Source organism: Carex rostrata, chromosome 35, assembly GCF_964058835.1.
Source record: "Carex rostrata chromosome 35, lpCarRost1.2, whole genome shotgun sequence".
Lineage (NCBI taxonomy): Eukaryota > Viridiplantae > Streptophyta > Magnoliopsida > Poales > Cyperaceae > Carex > Carex rostrata.
The window spans coordinates 1,915,685-1,934,035 of NC_135952.1; the positions used below are offsets into that span (position 1 = coordinate 1,915,685).

General features: G+C 29.5%; 1 pseudogene across 1 annotated transcript; it reads right to left on the reverse strand.

The window, feature by feature from the left end:
- Nucleotides 1-15,339: 15,339 nt before the first annotated feature.
- Nucleotides 15,340-16,733, reverse strand: LOC144549321 (GTPase activating protein 1-like; annotated as a pseudogene). The gene is made up of 4 exons (XR_013509652.1): nucleotides 16,508-16,733; nucleotides 15,956-16,055; nucleotides 15,775-15,894; nucleotides 15,340-15,628 (listed from the first exon to the last, which is right to left on the reverse strand). The product of XR_013509652.1 is annotated as a GTPase activating protein 1-like (transcript).
- Nucleotides 16,734-18,351: the final 1,618 nt, after the last annotated feature.

Sequence of the window (18,351 nt, forward strand, 5' to 3'; positions counted from 1 at the left end):
CTTTTTTGGTTTAATGTTCTCATCGAGTACAAAATATCCAGGTGCTATTTAGTCAATTACGCTAGTACTGTTTCATTTTCCTTTTACTAGGTATAATATAATAATAAAAGGAAGATTGCGTGTAGATCTGAGGTGGAATTAGTTAGTTAGAAACCGAACAATACATCCACCTACCTCGAGCCTACGTGTCAGGACCTCATTGGTCGGTGATTATTGGTCTACTAAGTAAGCATGCTTATGTAGTGATTGTGATTTACATTATAACATTCTAAATTCCATGGTGCCGTCAATGAATTCAGATCCGCTGAAATTTCAAATAAAATTTCATGACCCTGCAATCTCATCATCTGTATTTCTCTCTCATCAAAGTTTGATGAGAGAGAGAAAGAAGAGAGAGGAGAGAGATAAACAGATGATTTTCAGGGTCTCTGAAATTCTGTTTAGAATTTTAGCATATTCGGATGCACCGTCAATCCATATTTTATGAGGTAACATAGTATTTATGTTTATATTCAATTAAAATTATAATTAATTATATGGAGTTTTTTTAATATTCATACGAATTATAATTAAACAGACAATTAAACAGTTTGTTTATTGAATTTAAACATAAATATCCTGTAACTAGTGGAATACATGTGCCGTCCATTTAATTATAATTTAGATTGGTTTATTCAAGATTCATCATTTGATCAAAATTTAACGGTTCTAATTATACGTGACTTTCAAAGAGAAGTACAATCAATTAATACTTCAATTTATAGTGTGATTTATATGAATCGCTAAACTGAATATCAATATATTATTGATCAATTATATATAGAAATAATAAATTTTAAAAGCTATAATAGTTAGCGAAGACAATGGTCTACTGACAACTAAAATGCAATTAATTAATTTATAATGACAATTGTACAAAATAATTGTTCATAATTGTAAAGAGTATAAATGAATTAAGAGATAATTGTATAATTATTAAAAATAAAAAAAATGAAACTTACACAGGACAAAGAGATATATTCTCAAGAGCATCGAACTCTCGATCTTTTAAGTAACCAACAATTCTAATTTTTTTTTCTAGCCAACAAATCGAAAAAAAAAAAAAATGAACTCACAGGAAAGAGAGAGATATTCTCGAGAGGTTATTTTTTTCACATTATTTTTAAGCTTACTCATTTCAACATCATTACCTTTTTTTTATGCACTTGAAATTGAGACCTTCTAGATCTTATTTCTTAAAGGAAAAGTTGTTTGGTGACTCTGATTGCTTAACTATATTAGAGGTAAATATTAATTAATTAGGAGGAATTTTACGTATACACCTAAAAAAAACTCGATATTAATTATGTTTTTTTTTTCTCTAAGATAAATAATATCATCTTTACCCTTGTAAATTTAAAAAACTCACAAATTTACTCAATTTATTATCTTCCTTTTTAAAACGTATTTTAAATTTATAAATTTCTCATTTTACTCTTTTTTTTAGAAATAAAAATATATAGTATGTATATGATAATATGAAAATTGTTCATTCTAGTTAGTTTTTTTTCGAGAATAAATGTAATATTATAAATTTTAGAGTTCGATTGATCCTCACAATTTTACAGCTTCTGCGAAAATTTTCAAAAAATATAAATTTTAGAGGGAGAAATAAGTAATTTTTGAATTCTCAAGGGATTTCAAAGGAATACTTTTAAAGTTTTTTAGGCTATGTCAAATTACTTATATTCATATCTGCTCATTTTTTTTTTCTTTTTTGTAAAAAAACCATAGGGATACCATTAAATATGAAAGTACATTACAGGAGAGCTACAATATATAATAATAGCAGCATGTATGTACGGAAAATAAATCTAATATGTGCCTATGTTAATAAACCTAAACCCACTCACATTTATCAATACATATAACCAAATCTTCTATTACAGAAATAAGCAAGGAAAAAAAACATAAACAAATAAATTGTAGTTCTTCATGCTCAAATGAAAATTAGTGAATTAACAGTCATTTTTGCTCTCAGCACAAATGCATTAGTTGAAAAACAATGTTATGATTTATCCAGAAGAAACAAATATCTGCTCAATTTTGTTCTCTCTTTATATATTTTAATCCAATGACAAAAATATACTTCAAATTTTTTCTACGCCTGATATTTCCGTAATATAGAATATATAAAACCATTTAAACATGTAATTGTTTATTTAGTACCACATCGAAAAACTCAATTAGCTATTTCAAATAATAAGAAGAGGAGGGTTCCGATGCCTCATGTCTTTCATATATATCTCATCATACCTCACATTTTATATCTTTGTTTTTAAAGTTTAAATTGTTGATCCAAACCTTTCAACATGATATATATACTAAAATATGGTTAGGGATGAAATTTTATAATTTTGAGAAATTTTTTACTATTTTTTAAGATGGGTAGAAAATCAGTGTTTTTTTAACGGTTCAAAAACAGTGATTTTGTACATATCTTAAAAAATAAAATAAAAATTCTAAAAAATATAAAATTTCATCTCCATGCATCTTTTAGTATAAATATTATGTTGAATGGTTCAGATCGATAATTTGAACTTTAAAAACGAAGATATAAAATATGAGGTATGATCAGGTATGAAAATGATGAGGTATTGGAACCCTCCACTAATAAGAATTGCTTCTTTTATTCTTTGATTTTATGTATATCTGCTTTTAACTAATGTGTTTGATATAATCAATCTTGACCTTTTATTAGTTAAGTTAATTAATATGAGGAGGGTCCACTTACAGTATTTGAAAGTTACAACATTTTATAATAATTCGATTTTGCAATTTTTAAAGTACAAACAGTCGATCTAAACAGTTCAACATGACATCTATATTAAAATGTACTTGGAGATCAACTTTTATATTTTTTTGAATTATTTATTATTTATTAAGTATTTTACAAAACTGTTGTTTTCCACTGGTCCTTAATTGTATAAAAATAACAATTTTGTAAAATACTTAATATACAGTAAAAAAAATTAGAAAAAATGTAAAATTTGATCTTCAAACATATTTAATGGTTTGAATCAACTATTTTGACTATAAAAATTACAAAATTAAATTATTATAAAAATGTTATAAGTGTATCCCTCAGTTAATATATCGATTAGTTTATCCCTAAAGACTTTTCTCACTCCAACTTAGCTCTCATTAATTAGTGGCATAAAATATTAAAATTTTAAGCTACTAAGTACTTGTTTGTTTAGGAGCTTAAAATATCATTTTTAATGACAACTTAATGATGTCTTTGTAAACCAATAGAACGAGTTGTTTACTTGTTCTGTTTTCCTAGTCAACATTTTTTTTTATTTTGATAAAATGTACCTCACTTCCAATGTACACCTTAAAAAGCTTCCATTATATATGAAGTGAAATTAGTTGTGACACGTTAAGTTTACAAGCTAAGTGTTCACAGAAGATCAACCAGTAGTACCAGCCGGAGTGGGGTCACACATTAAAGTGATGTACAGTGGGGCCACGTGTGCAGCTATATATCCCGAATTCCTGTTTCTGGGACCCACCAATTCGAATTCCTCGACTCCTCGTGCTTCCAACAAGGCTCTGATCGGAATATAAAACATTTTATTTCTGTCCCTTCTTCTTTATCCTTTTTTTTAATTTTCTTTTTTTAACGAACTGTTGGAGTGGAAAAAAAATGCTGTGGCGCCGTGATTTTAGTTCCGTGTCGTATTGTACTGTGATTAAGTGAACAGTGATCCGTACCGTGCCGTGATCAAAATGTCAAGAAGTGGTCACGGCACGCAAATGGTGACAGTACGCGACACGCAAGTCACGGCACGGAACGGTAACACGTGCCATGCAGTTCCGTATCATAACTGTGCCGTTTCGTGATAGCGCCGGCTCTACCGTGCCATTTTTCCCACACTACATCATCAATGAAATCTGGAGGCTTAATTAGTACTTAATCTAAGTACAAAATGATCAACCAATATTGATAAATTTATTCTTGTTTAAATATTTTTATGAATTATAATGTTTTGCAATTTATGATCAAACATATGAACTTTTAATTTTGACAGTCATATATAGTTAATTTAGTAATTTAGTAATTATTGCTTAATCTAAGTAGGAAATTATCAACCAATATTGATAAATTTATTCTTGTTTAAATATTTTATGAACTGTAATGCTTTGCAATTTTAATATCAGTTTTAAATTAATAATAATTTCTTACTCATGTTGTTTGATATTTTTCATGTATGAATTAAGATAGCTTTTGCCTATGCGCACTTCAGAAAAATAATAAAAATATTTGTATTAATTTTAATTGTTTATGAAACTATATCTTTTCTATAAAAATAAAATGAAGCATTTAAAAATAAAAATAGTAAAATAATTATGACTATTTAATCAGGTGTGCTTACATTTCTAAACAATATATAAACTTTATACAAATAAAAAATCATAAATTATATATATTTTAAATATTGTACAATAAATAACTAAGAGTGTTCTACTCATTTTGCAGTAAAAATAATCAACAAATATTAAATAAAATATTTGGGAATCGTCAAATTCAAAAAAATGATCGTCAAAATAAAAAAGCTAGAAAATTACTTTTTGCAAACTAAAAATTTAAAAATAAAGCGGTCATGTCACGAGCATTTTTTAATATATAAAAAAAAAAATACCGTGCAATTACGAACATATCGATGAACACAAAGTTGAGATTCCAGCGCTAACCAGCTTACCAGTAGCAGAATTGACCCTCTTTATTTTTTTTATGTTATCGCGCGAGTCACCACAACTAATAAATATTCAGTCACATAACACAAGGTTAGGGCACCAAATGAATTGAACCAAATCAAACTTACTGTAGTTTGAATTTGAGTTTGAATTTGGAAACTTAACTGATTTGATTTGTTTCAGAATAAATTTGAATCGAATAAATTAATTGTGATTTTTTCGAATTGAATTTAAGTCAATCGAGTCACGAACTATGAATTTTTTTGACAGCCACCGGTAGTTTATGCATTAGTTTTTTTCACGTGGAACAAAATTCACACACTTCACTTTCACGAATTTACATTGATGAATTATGAGTCAATCCAAAATTTCCTTATCTTTTACGCTGGTGGATTGATTAAAATTACGGCATGGATCTAGTCAAATGAAACTTATTTTCATTGTTAATTTGTTACGCTGCTGAAGCATTTTTCTCTTATAATTTACCATTATATTAACAATTTTGAGCTCTGATATAAATTTGGTTCCTGTAATATTAAAGATTAATGGTTGAAGCCATTAGTTGTATTATTTGATATTCGAATCTAATTAATTCACTAATAAATTTCGAACGAACTATATCTAATTTGAGTTTTAGTTTGAATAAATTTAAACCGAACTGATTTAATTTGTTTCAAAATAAACTAATTTCTAATCAAATTAATTACAAACTTTTTTCCGAATCAAACTCAAATTGTTTATGCAGTCGGTAAGGTCACCGTCATATAATTATACACCCAAAAAGGCACGCTGTATAGATGTCCACAGCTGAGATCTTTTTGTCGAATCTATATCCTCTGAGGTAATAGAATAATTATGTTTGGATCATGTCCGTCTGATCAGAATCCATTCCAATCCAGTTCGAAATGGAACGCACAGAGTAGCTTTAATAGTCGTGCCGATCCAACATAATTTTTGTATTACCTTAGGTGATATGAATTCATTTTTTTTTTTTTTTAAGGAAATTTAATGCATTCTAGTCTTTCTCTTTTTGATTGAATACTAATCTTCCTCATCTAGTCATCTCAGTTTAGTCGGTTAGGTAAGTCGGTAACGGACTAACGAAGAGCGATGCTCAATATTTTTAGAAATTATAAAAAAAGATATTGGAAAATAGATAGAATGATGTTTTTATTTTTGGGATTGACTAACTATTTCTCAGTTAATTTTCTCCATTCATTCATTAGTCAATAACTACTTGTGGGGACCGTTAACTAACTGAACTTCATTAATTACTTGAGAAACCACTTAATATTTGATAGATTTCATAACAAACGCATGCAAATATAGATACATATACACACAAGTGTCAATATATAAAATATCAAGTATTCATACCTAAGATATCAAGTATTTCGAAAATAAAACTGGACACATCACACACACATCTTTTTCACGTTTTTAGGGTTGGATTTTTTTTTTGTTCAATCTCGTAAATATTTCTGACGATCTATAAGGAAATTTACAAATCTAAAACTATGGACATCTTCTACGTAATTTTATCTTTCAAATGAGATCCATAATGACGTACTTTCAGGTTGTCCGTCATGCAAGTATTCATACCTCCTCATACAAGTATTCATATATCGTTTTTAATACCTTGTTGTGCTAGTATTCATATATTGTCGAGCAAGTATTCATACCTCGTCATTCAAGTATACATATCTCGTATTGCATGTGTATATAATTAATGTCTGAAGTATTTGTACCTAACATGTTTTATCAATTTTTTTTTTCCATATGACACAGGATGACGTCTGAAAATATTAATATTAAGTAGTGCAAGTATTTATACATCGTCATACAAGTGTAAATAGTTCATAAGTCAAGTGTTAGTAACTAACAAAATCTATAAAATTTTTATTTTGATTTTTATTTCCATATGGCACAGGATGATGTATGAAAGTATTAATTTCAAATATTGCAAGTATTCATACCTTATCATGCAAATGTTAATAGTTTATGTATCAAGCGTTTTATCTAAAATATTTTATCAACAATTTTTTTTTTTTTTGCATCAGATGATGTTTGAAAGTACTAATGTAAAGTATGCAAGTATTCATATCTCCTTATGTAAGTGTAAATAGTTCATATATCAAGTATATGTATCTAAAAAATTATATATTTTTTTTCATATAACACTGAATGATATCTGAAAGCATTAATATAAAGTATTGCAAAAATCCATACATCATCATGCAAGTGTGAATGGTTTATATATCAAGTGTTTGTATCTAACAATTTATATCAATTTTTTTCACATGACACTGAATGATGTTTGAAAGTTTAATATGAAGTATTGCAAGTATTCATACATTGTCATGCAAGTGTAAATTGTTCGTGTATCAAGTGTTTGTATCTAACATATTTTCTATTTTTTTGTCTGTGGCACCAGATGACATTTAAAAGTATTAATATTAAGTATTATAAGTATTCATATTTCTTAACTTAAGTATTCATACTTATAATTAAAGTATGAATTGTTATGTTGAAAAATATTTTAATTTAATATTTTAGTCAAATAAGACAACATTTATTAATAGCAAAAATAAATTAATGCTGTCAACAACTATATATGCACCGTTTACCTTAGTTAAATGAAAATAATAATAAAATAAATCACTGTCTATTTAATAGCATAATCAAATTAAATACGACAGCATTTATTAATAGCAACTTTGGTATTAACGAAAAAATAACATTAATGTTGAATATGACATTATGTGCATCCGCTGATTCCGCTTCATATTTATAACTGGTTTGAACATGGTCCACTGTAAACTATGTTAAATTTTCAAAACAAAACAGTATACCATACGTACACCAAATCTATTTTCAAAACAAAACAGCATTCCAGTTTAACTGACTCCCAAAGTCCCAACCATACAAAAAGAGAGCTGCTTTAGCAACTTTATTTTGAATCACATAATTTGCAACAATGTTTTCTACCAGAAAAGAAACAAAAATTCAAAAGTTGGAATTATGAGTCATTCCTCAGTTCCTGTCATAGGACTGAACAAATGCAACAATCCAAGAAAAAAGGATCAAATGGAATATATATTCTGATTTTTTTTATTTATATCCAAAAAAAATATAAATTTAAAAAACTAACCAAATCTCTCCTCAATTTCGAAAACTAACCAAACCGGAATTTTTTTTCCGGTTTCAACACCAATTTCTGAAAATTTTATTTCCGGTAATTGGATATTAAAACCGGAATAATTTTTTCCGGTTTTAGGATTTTTTTTTAGGAAATTTTTTTTTCGGATTTTTTTTTCATTTTTCAATTTTTATAATTTATTTATTTTTTGTATTGAAGTATTACAAATATTTAATATATTTTTTTAAAAATAGATGGAATACTATATAATTTGATTTATTCGAAAGACTACTACAAAAAATCCGGATCAACATTTTTTATGCCAGATTTTTTACGGCCATAAGAAAAATGAATATAATATAATATATGTATATGTAATATAATATAATATAATATAATATAATATATGTATATGTATATGTATATGTATATATAATATAATATTATATATGTATATGTATATATAATATAATATATATGTTAAAATGTGCTTGCATATCAAATTTTTTATTTTTTTGAATTTTTTTACTATTTATTAAGTATTTAACAAAATCGTTATATTCAGACCATTGAATTTTTGTACCCATCTTGATAAATAGTAAAAAATTTAGAAAAATGTAAATTTGATCTGCAAGCACATTTTAAAATATCCATCATGTTGAACGGTTTGGATCGACTGTTTGGACTTTAAAAACTTTGAAAATACCGATCGTTGAATACCTACCATTGAACAAAAACTTAAATTGAATTTTTGAGGCACTAAACGAGGGTTCCAATGCCTCATTTTTTTTATACCTCATCATACCTCATATTTTATATCTTCATTTTCTTCATATTCAAAGTCTAAATTGTCGATCCGAACCGTTCAACATGATATCCATACTAAAATATGGTTAGGGATGAAATTTTATAATTTTTGAATTTTTTTACTATTTTTTAAGATGGGTAGAAAATCACTGTTTTTTGAATGGTTGAAAAACAGTGATTTTGTACCTATCTTAAAAAATAGCAAAAAAATTCCAAAAAATATAAAATTTCATCTCCATGCATATTTTAGTATAAATATTTTGTTGAATGGTTCAGATCGACAATTTGGACTTTGAAAACGAAAATATAAAATATGAGGTATGATGAGGTATGAAAAAAAATGAGGCATCAGAATTTCAAAAAAACGTCGTTTAGTACCTTAAAAATTCAATTTAAGTTTTTGTTCAACGGTAGGCATTCAACGATCGGTATTTTCAAATTATTTTCAAATCCGGTATGAAAAATATTGATCCGGATTTTTTGTAGTAGTATTTTGAATAAATCAAATTATATGGTATTCCATCTATTTTAAAAGAAAATATATTAAATATTTGTAATACTTCAATACAAAAAATAAATAAATTATAAAAACTGAAAAATGAAAAAAAAAATAATCCGAAAAGAAAAATTCCTAAATTTTTTTTCCAGAACTATTTTTTATATGGTATTCCATCTATTTTTTTTTTATATAATAAAAAAATCGGTATATTCCGATTTTATATTAGTACCATTCTTTCAATACCATTCAAAACCCACCTTCCTAGAAAGTAGAAAGTAGAAACCATCAAAACCATAGATCCAGAACTTTTTTATTTTTCAAAAATTATTAAAAATAATATAGAAAAATGAATGACTATTTTTGTTTTTTCCATTTGAAATCAAATATTATGTTGTACACAAAATATATGCACGCATGGGTGTATCTTGAGTCTTGACCACGTAAAATCCTATAAGGCAAAACATTCTGGTACATATCTGTTTGTTGCCTGAACTCGTGTCGTAAAGAAACCAACACACGTTTGAATTTGTGGTGGAAGCACCAGGCCTAGACGCCTAGTCCTACTGGGCCCCCCACACTACTCAATAATTGTTAGATCTTATTGGGAGGTTGACAAGCGGGTCCCTTCATTTCACGGGTCATGTACTTCTCTCAGTATTGTACTTCTCCGGACCGGACCGTATTGGATCAAGGGACAGGTCTAGTAAGGATTTGAGTCGATTTTTTTGCTAGATCCATTCAAATCTAGACCGGACTAACTCATGGAAATGTATAGATCCAGACTGTACCAAATCCGGACCGCACCGTGCAAAATCGGATCGGACCGTATCAGATCAAGGGACAGGTCTAGTAAGAATTTGAGTCAATTTTTTTTTTACTAGATCTGTTCAAATCCAGACCGGACTAACCCATGGAAATGTATAGAGTATAGATCCAGACTATACCAAATCCGGACCGCACCGTGCAAAATCGGACTGGACTAAACTTGCACAGTCCAATTTCAATCAGAAACCACTGAATCAACATATATCAATTTCTGGAGAGCTACAATACTAGCAGTATGTGTGTACAGAAAATAAATCTAATATGTGCCTATATTACATAACAGGACGTATCAGTAAACCTAAACCCCCTCACATTTATCAATACATATAACTAGATCTTCCATTACAGAAATAAGCAAGGAAAAAACATAAACAAATTAATAAATTGTAGTTCTTCATGCTCAAAGGGAAATTAGTGAACTAACAGTCATTTTATTTTCGATTTTGTTCTCTCTTTATATATTTTAATCGAATGGCATATGTATCATTATTTTCTCTTCTCATTTAACAAAAATATACTTCAAAGTTTTTCTACGCCTGATATTTCCTTAATATAGAATATATAAAACCATTTAAACATGTAATTGTTTATTTAGTACCACATCGAAAAACTCAATTAGCTATTTCAAATTATAAGAATTGCTTCTTTTATTCTTTGATTTTATGTATATCTGCTTTTATCTAATGTGTTTGATATAATCAATCTTGGCCTTTTATTAATTAAGTTAATTAATACGAGGAGGGATCCAGTTACAATATTTGAAAATTATAACATTTTATAACAATTCGATTTTATAATTTTTAAAGTCCAAACAGTTCAACATGACATCTATATTAAAATGTGCTTGGAGATCAACTTTTATATTTGTTTGAATTTTTTTTTATTATTTATTAAGTATTTTACAAAACTGTTGTTTTTCAGTGGTCCATAATTATCTAAAAACAACAATTTTGTAAAATACTTAATATATAGTAAAAAAAATTTTTAAAAATGTAAAATTTGATCTGCAAATACATTTTAATATAGAAATCATATTTAATGGTTTGGATCAACTATTTAGACTTTACAAATTACAAAACCAAATTATTATAAATGTTGTAACTTTTCAATGTTATAAGTAGATTCCTCCTCAATTAATAAATCGATTAGTTTATACCTAAAGACTTTTCTCACTCCAACTTACTCATTAATTAGTAGCATAAAATATTAAAATTTTAAGCTACTAAGTACTTGTTTGTTTAGGAGCTTAAAATATCAAAAAAAATTTAATGACAACTTAAGCACGACGAGCATTCCTTTTTTATGTACCGAGTACTTAATTTAATTGTGTCTTTGTACTGCAATTAGATTTGTTTTTCCGAGTCAACCAATACAAATGAGTTGATAAAATGTACCTCACTTCCAATGTACACCTAAACAAACTTCCATTATGAAGTGAAATTAGTTGTGACACCTTAAGTTTACAAGATAAGTGTTCACAGAATATCAACAAGTTGTACCAGCCGGAGGAATTGAATTCGTATCCTCTGAGATATCTCATATCGTGCGTGACTTTTTGGAAAAATCTTATCAGTCCACCTACGTTCTGCACAAATCTCAAAGCTCAAATAATATTTGCCCCCATGCTATCTCCGAATAAGAACCGGACACGTTGGTCACATGAAATATGAGATATCTCAGAGGATTCCTGGTGCTGGGACCCACCAATTCGAATTCCTCGACTCGTGCTTCCTAAATCGTAAGCTCATATTATAAAAAGAGGAGAGGTCATATTCCTCTTTTTTTTTTGTTTTTTTTATCATGTTTTTATTTTTAAAAATTTTAATAATTCAAAATTTAAAACTTAAAAGTCAAAATAAAACCGTTAGATATGATCTACGTCATTTTATCCATGCATATGTAAAAAATTATGACATTTCAATTTTATTTTTATTATCATCAAGAGCTTGTAAAAAACACACTAATTTGGATGAGTTCTAGACGTTGATTTTTAAACTTAATGATTCACATAAAAACAAAATTGAAATGTCATAATTTTTTATGAGCACATAGAGAAAATAACATAGATCACATTTAAAGGTTTTATTTTGACTTTTAAGTTTTAAATTTTGAGTTGTTAAAGTTTTGAAAGATGGAGGCATTTGAACTCTCTTCTTATAAAAATTTGATTTTGCAAATCATATCCGCCAGATCAACCGAGAAGACAACTCTTAGTAGGGGGGGGAGGGGGGGGGGGTTAATGGCACCCTTTTATCTGTTTATCTCCGATTAAAATTATGATTAATTACGCGGAGCTTTTTTAATATTCATACATATTCTAATTGGACAATTAGTTTAATTGAATTTAAACATAAATATTTTGAAACTAGTGAAATACATGTGTCATCCATTTAATTATAATTTAGATTAATTTATTTAAAATTCATCATTTAATCAAGATCTAACAGTTCTAATTACACGTGACTCGTATGACTATGTATATGTATCGTGTCGTGACTAGATTTTTTTATCAATTTTTTAGTAAGAGTACTAGTCTACTAGTCTTTACTCGCAAATTATATTCCTACAAATTTGTGCCCCGCACCCATGCATCCTTAAAGTGGGTCAATCCTACGCTATCAGACCCAATTCGGTCACTATGTTTCATCAGGGTCCTATATGCATATTTGATTCTTTTTTAAATTTACATGCGGAAATCTTGGAATTCGTATCCCCTCAGGTTATCTGACTGAGTAGAATTGAATCGGACGGTCTGAAAATGAAAATTTTAACTTTGTACGGATTCTCAAAACACAAATAGTACTGCCCCTAGTGTTATTCTGATCACCCACCGGCTGAAATTAAATCTGGGCCGTCCATTTCAATTGTGTTGAGTCAGTTACCTGGAAGGATACATATCCGAAATCTTGAGGGCATTCAACTAGATTTGAAGCTCAGTAATAGAAAGACATGTTTGGCAACAAAAAAATTGAAAAAAAAAATATATTTAGCTTGTTTTTTTCTAAGAAGATTCAAGTATTTAAGTCATATATAATAGTTTTTTTTTCTTAGTTTGAGCAAGCTTAAGAATATAGACAAAAAAAACTTAAAAAAATAGTTTTCAGCTTTATAAAGGAGCAAGTGTAGTGAGTTTAAGATTCTTTAGAAGCTCAAGGAACTCTATGGAGGGTATATCAAACACTACGAACGGTCTAGAAGCAATTCATCAAAGCAATGTTATTAGAATCAAACAGGACGTCGATTCGGAAAATCTTCGGTTCAACGGTTCACTGGTTGGATCGGTGGATCGGTCGGTTAGACCACTGATTTTTAAATACTTATATATTATGCGATATATGACCTATTGTAAATATAATCAGGTTTTCATATAATGAAAATTCAAACATACACATTAACTAACGTACTATAAAAATACATTTATCAAAAATAACGAAGTAATTTTTTTAAGAAGAGAAAATATAGCATTCCATTCTAAATTTGTTTTATAAGTTTACTGGAACTAATAAGATATATGAATTTAGGATTTTAGTATCACATTTTATAAAAATATATAAATATATTTGACTTTATTTTTCTTCACCCCAAAGAACTCTTATAAACTAGCACTTAGAGTAATTGATTAGATAGATTAGATATTAGCACTATTCGATAACTCTCAATTATTCTACATTGTCTAGAGTAATTGGTTATTCAAAATATTCGCTGATCCACTTTAAACTAACTATACTTTTTTTTTTTGTATATCTAGGATTTATAAAATATTATTATTTTGCACATGAAACAATAAAACAAAAATAATTGAAAATGCTAGAAATATGAGGCCAATTAAAGGTACAAAAATAGAAGGTAAATTAAGATTTGTCATAGATTGGGTGCCTTGATTTGAATTTCATATTCGTATATTTCTATTTTTCAATTTCTTTGTTTTTTTTTTACCTTTCTACAATAATTGGATTTCGATTTTTTTTTATTCTATAGGTTTCTTTAATGTTGATTCTAGAGTCACTGTTTGCCTTTTTTTTAAACCTTGAATTTTTCCTCTACTATCCCCATTTTTTACCTCGCGAACTTTAAAAAAAAAAAAAAAAGTTATATTTTTTTTGGAGAATGAAAAGAACTAATCTTAAATAAGTTCATGTTTTTCAATAAAAAAATTTAGTGCTTTGAAGAACAAATCTCATAAGATATAAATAATAAAATTAATAATTATTATTCAAATGTATATATATATTATTATATGTATATGAATAATTGCAGGGCCTTTGTACTTGATTAGGCCTTTATAATATTGAAAACATGAGGGTCCTACAGGCTTCTAAATAGCTAGCTATAGTGGCGCTATAGCTTTTCCGGACCATAAACGCTAAGCTATGAGATAAAATTGCGCTAACTCAGCTACGACCGCTATAGCTATAATAGCTGACCGCTATTACCGCTATATGAGACTCGCTATAGCTACCGCTATGCTACATGATTTTTTTTTTGCAATTTATATGGACTTCTGTACTTCTATTCTTATTTCTAATGCTACATGGTCTTCTACGATAAATATACTAAACCAAACTATATGCTTCTATTTTTATTTGTGATTTATTCTATCATTCTAGATCGAGAAATATTCAAATACTAATTCTTCATTTTGATTACTCTTTTTATAGTATTCATTTGTAAAATTATTATCGTTCGTTTCAATTGAAAGCTGATTTTGATTATTATTATAATTATAAAATGTTTAAATATGTATATTGACTTCATTTACCTTATGAAATTAATTGATCTTTGTCTATTATAATATGTAATACCATGAAGTATAAACTATTAAATAATGTTACTTTTTAGATTTTTTTTCCTTCTTATTTGCGTAATTGATAAAAAGTATAGATTTAGATTAGTTGTCATTTAGTTGTTACCTCAATTCTCTAATATTGATTATGTTGATAATTAGTAGAAATATAGAATATAAAGTTTGAAAAGGAAAATCGCTATGTGTGATAGCTCCCGCTATAGCTACGCTATTCGCAATAGCTTTTTTTTTTGGTCTACCCGCTATGCCGCTATAATCGCTATTTAGAACCTTGGGGGTCCTATTAGAGATAAAAAGATATTTTTTTTTCTTTCTTTTTTCTGGGAGAGGGGGGCGTCCGACGCCTATCGGATCACTTTTGTGTTCGATGGGTTCTCTTTACCGTCGGATCTGCTTTAGGATTCGCGCCCGCAATTTCGCATCTGCTTTAAAATCCGTACACACGAATCCTAAAGCAGATCTGACGGTGAGAGAACCCATCGAACACAAAAGTGGTCCGATGGCCATCGGACAGCCCCCTCTTCCTTTTTTTTTCTAGAAACGCTATAAACCCTTGGCGCCTGGGATTGTGCCCCATGTCAATTTCAGCTCGATCTTGCCACACGGTTCCGGCAGTTGGGATTGGCGGTTGGGAATGTCGGTGAGACGAAGAACCATGTCTTGCGTGATCGTCCCCTCAGCCTTAATAGATGGCGCTCTCTTCAGCCAGACAGTTCTTCTGGACCACTTTGCCGTTCGGAACATTCGGCGAATCGCGCTTCACGACCTCAATGAATGTGCGGATATCGAACTCTGCATGGCCGGATAGCCCATACTGTCATCCCTGAAGAAGTCCTTGTCGTACACATTCTGGATATATATATTAGCATGATAAATTATATATTAACAAAACAGATTTCCTCATACATCAACGTTTTTGTAATACGGTTGCTTGTTGTGCATGGTGTTAATCACCATTACCATAGTACCACTATAATGTGGCCGAACAGGTACCGAGGTCAGCTGCAAAGGCCATAAAACAAGTTTGGGTTGAAATTTAGTATGAGAGCTTTGATTGAGTGCACATTTAGGCTTCAACCCCTACAAAATAATAAATAGTGAAATGATTACAGAGTATAAAAGATTAATAAGGACAACTTACAACACTGATAGGCATATTTGGATCCTCAATAGAAAGCGTTAATTAACTCTTCATTCCACACTGGATTTGTATTATTCTTTATCACTTTTGTCTTCAGTTTCTGTAAAAGTATAAAAAGAAGGCATTATAATGTCAGTATAGAAAACCCAGAAGAATAGTACAAGCCAACAAACAGATCGATCGAAATGCACTTTAAAGTTTGAACAAACTAAACCCACTGGTGCATATCTGGTATTGAAAGTTTCTACTAGTTTTTTCGCTTTGGGTTGAGGGGATTAAGGTTCAGCTGCTCTAAGAAAACAAGGAGGGGATCTGTTTATAAGAAAATTTTGGAACTAAAGGTAAAAATGGTAAAAATTCATATTTAATAATATTTTTCTTGTTAGGAGAACTAAATTGAAAGGAAAAGGCAGAGGAAATTAAGGGGAAAGGAAGAAAAAAAGGTAGGCCATTATGCAGGACCTTCAAGAAAATAAGCTCAATTAAAGCCTCAAACTTGAACGAGAAAAACACAACTCAAACAGAGAAGAGAGAAATAAATAAAAAATAAACCTTGTTGCCCATACGCAAAATAACGTAAGGATCGCTGCCAGATACATCTCTTACGGCGAGGTCTACGCCTTTTATCACCTTCACCTTCAACAGACCCAACGAGTGCACCATTATTCACTCTTTCAATCTCGAGCTCTATCTCGCGGAGTTTCCCTTTTGAAGAAGAGAGGAAACCTTCTTCTTATAATAAAGAGGAGATTAGGATTGGTCCCTTTTTACTTTTTAGCAAGAACAAATCCCAAGGCGATATAGCAGGTGCTTATTGACGAGTGCCCAGTGGACAGTGGACTTGAGTCACTTGATTAGGGGTGTCAATGGGTACGATACGGGGAGGGTGGAACCATTTTCATATTCATACCCACTAAGAATTGATCTTACCCATATCCTACTCATACCCATTAAGAATTTGTCTTACCTTACCCTACCCTACCCATACCCGTTATGATTAACGGGTAACGAAACGGTAGTGGACGAATAACGAAAATACCAATATAATGGTTCGGACAGCATATGGTCAATTTTGTCATTTGTTACATTCTTTCTTCTAACATTTCATTCCATCTCATTCAATTATTAAATATATATATTCATAGTATAACCTTGAGAAAGCTGACATGTAATGCAAAATTCAGACGCTAACACCTGAGCTGACATTAATGGATTACTTATTTAGACCAAACAATACATTATTGTCAGAAAATAAGGTGAGGATATATTTTCTTTGAAATATGGAATATTTCCATTTGTAGAATTGAGAAAAAGACAATAACAATGAATAAGGGAGAAAACAAGGAAATGAATTCGTTGATATATATGTCTCTAGCGTTGATACAGGCATACAACAATATGAAAAGAAGAAAAATAAATAAATTGGATATAATATTAATACATTTATATATAATATATTTCATATAATTACCCATTACCCAACGGGTACGAAATAACCTTTACCCGTACCCATACCCGTTTATCTAACGAAAAAAATTCTTTACCCATACCCATACCCAATAAACTAACGAAAAAAAAACCTTACTCATACCCGTCTTATCGAATACGATACGGGTAGGGTAAACGGGTAAACGGGTGTCATTGACACCCCTAGACTTGACCGGGCACTAATACTATTCCTGGTTTGTCCTTACTTGTAATTCCCTGTTCGGCCGAACCGGAATAGAGGAATTGGATGGAATTGAGTCACTATTCCTGCCGAACAGACTTGGAATTAATCGGATTAGAGGCAATGGAATAGAGTGCTTTTCCAGCTTTTTCAATTCCAGGGAGAGCATGAAATTAGATAATGGGAAGGAATAGAGAATAAGGAGGACTCTTTTACCCTCATTTTTGTTGACGTAGATTCTCTCATTTTCAGTTTTTTTTATTGCCTTTCACCCTTCTTCCTTGCACGTTTCCAGAGGAAAGAAATAAGTTCTCCTCTGCCTCTTCTCAAGCACACATCTATTGTAATTTTTCGTGAAAACAACAAATTAAAAGTTAGAAGAGTAACGTATTCGATTTTCTCTTTTAAATGAGATCTGTCACCATGAAAAAATTATGATCAATCTCTTTCCTTCTTGATGTTTGTCTTATATTTTCGAAAATATTTTGATATTGTCAAGAAATTTATAGTTTTAACTAGTAAAGAGTGTATTTCTGAATTGTTGATACTTTTTTTTTACTTCATTTGTTGATTCTTTTTACTGTCTTTTCAAGTTAGGTTCATTACCAGTAACCACGCGTACCAGTAATCAATTCAATACCGGAACATATATGACTATTCTGAATGGTCCGCGTATTGTGTTTGTGTAAGACATGATCCGGTATATATATTTTGTTTGAGTATATAA